The following is a 6,400-nucleotide window of genomic DNA, read 5'->3' as shown; positions in this document are numbered from 1 at the left end:
TACGTGTTATGAAATTTGCCTTTTCTGTCGTTGAGATGAAATTTTTTTTCAGTTTATCATTTGTCTTTTTACTTCCCATGATTATATCTTTTCTTTTCATGAAGTCAAATGTACTGACCTTTTCCTTTAAGGCTCTTGAATTTTGTGTCATAGTTAAAAGGGTCTTCTCCACTTCAGGGTCATAAAAGAATTCTCCAGGGATTATTCTGGTACTTTTGTGTTCCTACAGGTGTTCCTTGTTTTTAGGGACTCCAGCAGAGATAAGACTGGCTGTGGCTCTTCAGCAGTTGAGGGAAATTTTTGTGTACCAGGCACTGTGTTAGAGGCCAGGGACACCATGGCCAAGACAGCCTTAGTCCCTGCCCTCATGGAAGGTGACCACATAGTCCTAGCAAAACAGAACAAACTCAGAAAATAATTATAATAAGGATTATAAAATTAGATAATTATATAAGGATGCAGAGTTCTGCCAAGGGGCTGTGAGAGCCAAGCAGAGAGAATTCTTCAGGTGTTAACATCCATTAGCATCCACACCCAAGGCTTCAATTACCTCTCAAATGCTACTCATTCACGCATTGTGTCTCCAGCCCTGACTTTCCTCTGAGCTCCAGACCTGCCATTTTCCCTCCTCGCATCAGGAAGTAGACTCTAATTCCCCTACCCTTGGATCTGGACAGGCTTCTGTCTCCCTTGTAGCCAATAAACTACAATAGATGTGGCTCTGCGTGGCATCCGAAGCGAGGTCATGTAAGGCAACGCGGCTGCGCCTTGCTCACAGGGATGCTCACTCCTGAAGCCTCCAGCTGCCATGTAAACAGTGTGACGACCCTGCGGCTGCCACGCTGTGAGGAAGTTCAAAGTAGGCCACACAGAGACCACATGGTTAGGTCCTTCGGCTTCCGGGAGAGAGAGAGAGAGGCCTAGCCAGCCCCCAGGCACTCTATCCCCCAGTGCTCCTGCTCCACATTAGACACCTCAAGTTAGAAGAACCTACCCGAGCTCTTTCCGAATTCCTGACACACAGATCTCCGCAAGATAATAAAATGATTGCTATTCTTTTAAGCCACTAAACTTGGGAGTAATGTATTTTGTGGCAATAGTAACTGGAACGTGGGCCACATGTGTCCTACCACAGGGTTTTGTACATGCTTTCCCCTACCTGGAACATTTCCTGCACCTCTTTAGCTTAGTTACCATCCACGTGTCCTTCAGATCTTTGATAAAGCTACAATCTTTGGAATGCTCTGCCCCTAAACCCTGGAACTAGGGTTTCATAATGACCTCAGAAAACCACATGCCTTTCCTTCCTGTACTGTACTTATCACAGGGGCATTTGGAGATTCTTTGACTGTCTTTCTGATGAGTCCTCGGCTCCATAGTTACACAGTAGGCCAGGCATTGCAAACTCAAATGTCAACAGGAACAGGAAAGTAACATAAATGAGAGATGTGGGCAGGGTGGGGACTGTGGTGAAATGGAAAGAACATGCCCATCAACACAGCGCAGCTCCACTTAGAAGGCTCTGTGCAGCCAAATCTGCCTCATTTTTAAAGAGACGATACCAACCCAGATTATTATGTAAGTGTTGGGATGACAGCGACTAACTAAAACGAAAAACAGAGAAGAAAGAAAAAGAGAGAGGAAAACCTGAAGATTTAATACTCCTTGATTTTTGAGAAGGAGTCTGAACTCACACTTTGTGTAACCAAGGAATTGTATTTAACTGAGGCAGAGGTGAGCCGCGGGGCTGGCTGGGGTTCAGAAGTGGGTCACTTAGATTTGTTTTTCTCTATTTGTACCTAGAAACTGTCAGTCAGATTCTCTGCTAAGGGCCTGAAGACTTTTTGACTCTTGCTAAATAATAAAGGAATTATTTATTTTTCTTTAGGAAGAAGATGGAAGTAATAAACTGTGACCATTAAGTAAGTTACACTAAATTCTGTGTTTGCCTTCCCAGAAGATAAACCATACATATTTGCAATAAGGAATGGGAACATGCAAGGCTCATAAAAGCCCTGTGAGAAGTTGATTTTTATCTAAAAATTAAACTTCTTGTTATTTAATGTATCTATTAAAAAGTAGAAAAAAGAAATAAGCTCTCAAGCCATGAAAAGACACGGAAGAAACTTAAATGCATATTATTGAGTGACAGAAGCCAATCTGAAAAGGCTTCAGACTGCATGATTCCAACTATATGACATTCTGGAAAATGCAAAACTATGCAGATAGTTAAAAGATCAGTGGTTGTGAGGGACTGAGGGGAGGGAATACCCTAAGAACCTGCGAGCCTTGAGCCTTGGAGTGACAGGTGATCAGTCACTAACAAGAGCAGATAGCAGCCTTGGCTAAGGAGAGTCCCATCACTCTTCAGATGGAGAAGATGAGACAGAATATCAAGCCCTACTAATTCTCATGACCTCTGAGTAAGATAGGAAATTGTTGTTCCTGTTTGACTAAGGGGGAAACTGAGGCCCAGCTGTACTGAGGTCCAAGTCATAGAAGAAAATTTAAAGTCTTGATTAGAAGGAAAAAAATAGAGGGATCTCTCTCTGAATGTATGGAAGAGGGGAATAAAGTTGAGATTGGAAGTTATAGGCCCCTCACTTGGGTCTCCATGGGTGATAGTAAAATGAATCAGAACCCTCCCCCCTCCTTTTCACCTTTACAGCTTTGAAGAGATTGTCTGTGCTCACAGACCCCAGCTTTGGGTTTAGTGGAACCCCCTTGTGTGTTTGCTCTTTCACCCAAATGAGCTCTGGGATCCAGACTGCTAGGAAGTTAGAAAGAAAAAAAAATTCTCCTTCAACACAGGGCAGGACAATATCTGAATGTTGCTGAGTACTGTCTTGGATGGGCCCTAAAGGGACCGTGAACGCCCTTTGACTGTTTTTGGTGTCCTGAAATTCAGTCTCATTGGATTTTACAAGCAGCAAACTAAGGAGGCCTGGTCCAGAGAAAGGAGTCCTCTGTGGGTGCTGGGGCAAGGTCCCAAAGCATTGTTTGGAGAGGCCCTTTCAGCCACAGCATCTCATGTTATGAACTTAAAGTATATTATGTATAGTTAAACTATATATATGCAAATTAGACTATATTGCCTTGGCAGGACAGATCGAGCAATAGTTAGATTGAGAGTATTGAGAGAGAGAGAAAAATAAACTTTTTAAATAGCGGGGAAGCAGTCTCAGAGAAAGCAGGAGACAGGAGGCCTGGACGTCTGCAGTTCCTTCGCTCACTCTGTTTCCTGGAACTCTCACAAGGCGAGCCTTATTCTTTCCTGAGCATGATTCTAGAGGTCCGAAGTTTCCCACCCCCAAACCCCAACCTCCCTTATAAGAGGGCGGCCGAAAAGCACTTAGTGTATCTGGAGCTGGGTGAAACAAAGTGCACCCTGGCACGTCTTGCCTTTTAACTCGCTATAAAAGTTACTGATTTTATTTATTATGTGTTTCACTCCCACTAGACCGTAAGCTCCATGAGGGCAGGGATACTGTCTGTTCACCACTATATTCTCAGCTCTTAGAGCAGTGCCTTGCATATAGCAGGCGTTTAATAAACATTTATGGAAGGAGGAATTGAGGGAAGGAGAGAAAGGAGGAAGGGAGGCCAGAGCAGAAGAACGGAGAGGAAAAGGGGAAAAACGAGGTGAGGATGCAGAAAAGAAGGCAGGCCCAACCCTGCTTCGGGTCTAGCCGGCAGCCCGCGCCTCCCAGCAGAACTACAACTCCCAGCAGGCCCCGGGACCCAGGGCCCTCCGCAGCGGCCCGGGCAGGACCGAGCCTCAGCCCGCCCGGTTTCCGGCGTGCCTCGCGAGCTCAGGCGCCGCCGCAGCGCCCGCCGGGACTTGTGGTCCGGGCGGCGGGTGGGGGTGGGGCCGGGCATGGAGGCGGGCGGGGCCCCGTCACTTCCTGCCGGGCTGCGGGCGCCGGAGCGGCTCTTCAGCGTTTGCGCCGGCGGCCGCCGCGTCTGGCTTGGCTCTCCCTTCCTCTGACCCCCGGCCCGGCGGCGCCCGCCTCCTCCGCGGCCACTCCGCCTCTTCCCTCCCGCCGTCCCTTCCTCCTCTCCCTTCTTCCTTCCTCCTTCCCCTCCTCGTCGCCGCCGCCGCCACCCAGGACCGCCGGCCGGGGGACGAGCTCCGGGCAGCAGCCAGGTGAGGCGGCCGGGCCGGGCCGGGCCTGGAGGGGCCGCGCGGGCGCCGCGGCCACGGGGCGGGGGGCGGGGGGCGGTAGGCGGCGGGTGGGGCCTAGGCCTCTGCGGGCCCGCGCGCCCGGCCTGCTCCCCGGGCCTCGCTCCCGCCCGCGGGGCCTTCCCGGAGGAGGCGGGTCCTCCCGCGCCCCCCGCCTCCGGGCGCCGGGCGGCCTGGACCCCGGCGCCCCGGCCCCTCCAGCCCTCGCTGGGGCAGAAACAGGTGCCACGCCGCCTTCCCTCATTCCTCCTCGCGCGCGGGGATGCCGAAGTTATTCCCGGGGCGCGGGGCGGGGGTCCCCGCTTCACGTCCCTGGGATCCGGAGCATCGGAATCGCCCCAGGCGGGTTTGTAGCGTAGTGGCCACTATACGGCCCCGGTGTCCAGCGCGGGCACAAATCCCAGCTCTGCCTCCTTCGGCAAGTCGCCTAAACTCTTTGTGTTTTGGTTGGCGAGAGGGGCTAACGCCGTTCCTGCCTCTTAAAGGCTGTTAAGGTTCAGTGAAATGGGGCGTGTAAGGCGCTTATCAGAGTGCCAGACCCACAGCGTGTCCCAATAAACCGTCTGCATAATTTATTAGCGTGATATTAAGGGGTAACTTAATGGGTAGAGTGGACAGAAGTTGACCTAGCTTCCCGTTTGGGTTTCCTTGGAGGCAGAAGGGTCCTGCGTGCCCGCCGCCAGCGCCGGGGCGTTGTTTTGGGGTCACATCTGAGAGGGGCGTCCGTTTAATTGGGACACACTGCGAGCAGGCCGTCTGAAAGAGGGGTGCTGTCGTTTCCAGCTCCGCCGAGAGCTCCGAGACTTTCTCCACCTCCCTCGGGAGGAGCGACCTGTCTGTTTTTTCCTGCCGTCGTCGGCTTCTTGTGGTCATTCCGTTTCTGGGAAAGTTGCTGGCAGAAGCTTTCCCTGAGTTCAGCAGGCCTTGATGGAGCACTTGCTGGGTGTCAGGCTCCGCGGTGGTGGGGGGTGGTGTCCGAAGCTGGAGCAATGTCTGTCCTTCCTGGCGCTCCATCTCTCGCTTCTAACTTTTCTCGCTGCAGCTCCGCTTGTTTTCCCTTCGTGCCTGTTGGCTGGCTTTCCTTTTATGCCCTTGCCCCACCTCCGAGTTGCAGGATTGCTTATGTGGAAGTTTTCTTCCGTTCCGGCGAAGATGTGTGCTTCGGTCTGGTCTGCCTCTGTTCTCTGGCTGTGGGGACGTTATTAAGGTCACTCTTCCCTTCTGCTCGTAGCTTGAGTTGTTTAGAGGGTGGTGGGGAAGGAGAGTTAAACCAGATTTCGGGTTGATTTTGGGTTTTCAGGAATCAGTGTGCTTACCAAATGTAAATTGCAATGCTGCTGCTTGAAGTGAAAATGAAAAACACCGTTGGATTGGAGACGGAGCAGTTTTAGATTCTGGGGACAGGTGGGATTTTTACAACAGCAGCGTTATTTAAGGATACTGAGTTTCTTGTAGTTTTGTACTTAGCTGTAGTATAGGTGTACCCTTCGTTGAGGAAATGCAGCTCACGGAGGTTCAAATTTACAAGAGTATGGAATGTTTGCTGTACTCGGTGATCCTCCTCTATCATAGGACTGGGGCCCGTCGTAAAGTTCTTTCCTGAACTTTGATTTTAATGTACACCTCTCTCTCAGTAACACACATGATGCAAAGTGGCCTCTCTGTTTTTGACACTTTCCTAGAATTTTCTGACACTGAGTCTTACCATCGTTTCTAGTTTAAAATCTTTGTTTGGATGACTTTTTAAAAACACCTAAGCAAACAACTATACAAACAATACAAAGTGGGTCTTCTGCCATATTGAAAATTGTGGTTTTAGAGAAATGATATTTTAATATTGCAGTAGATAACCTAAGTTTTAAAACTTTTTATCATGGAAAACATACGAAAGTTGAACACTATAGAGAACCACCATGTAGTGGTCGCTCAGCTTTGACAGTTAACTCGTGGCGAAGGTCAAGCTTGTTTCGTGTAGTACCCCCACCCCCAAACTGGGTTATTTTGAAACAAATCCTAAACATCATGTAATTTTACCAGATTGCTCCACACTGTTAATCTGTCACAAAATTTACTTTTAGTAGAATCATAGTTCTCATCTTTTTGTTGGGCGCATATGATTACTATACAGCAGAAAAAGGTGAACAGCCGAATTAGCTCTTGGTTCAGTGCTCACCCCTCTCAGAGTCATAGCCAGAATGTTGCCTTGCTTCTTTGTGT

The 6,400-nt window shown here is 49.5% G+C and overlaps 1 protein-coding gene across 29 annotated transcripts in view; it reads left to right on the top strand.

Moving 5' to 3' along the window:
* Positions 1-3,744: 3,744 nt before the first annotated feature.
* The window catches only part of STAU1 (staufen double-stranded RNA binding protein 1), a 54,791-nt gene continuing 52,135 nt past the window's right edge, over positions 3,745-6,400 (top strand). For 7 of the 29 annotated variants that reach the window (XM_070588509.1, XM_070588498.1, XM_070588496.1 and 4 more), the window contains exon 1: positions 3,930-4,147. The gene's annotated coding sequence lies outside the window, so the exon portion shown is untranslated. Of the gene's footprint in view, positions 4,148-4,258; positions 4,406-4,982; positions 5,391-6,400 lie in introns of those variants that run through there. The other 22 variants (XM_070588513.1, XM_070588512.1, XM_070588497.1 and 19 more) reach the window with 16 other exon arrangements.

This window comes from Equus przewalskii, chromosome 21, assembly GCF_037783145.1.
Source record: "Equus przewalskii isolate Varuska chromosome 21, EquPr2, whole genome shotgun sequence".
NCBI lineage: Eukaryota > Metazoa > Chordata > Mammalia > Perissodactyla > Equidae > Equus > Equus przewalskii.
The sequence above is the reverse complement of the archived record's forward strand: the minus strand, read 5'-3'. Positions and strand labels throughout refer to the sequence as shown.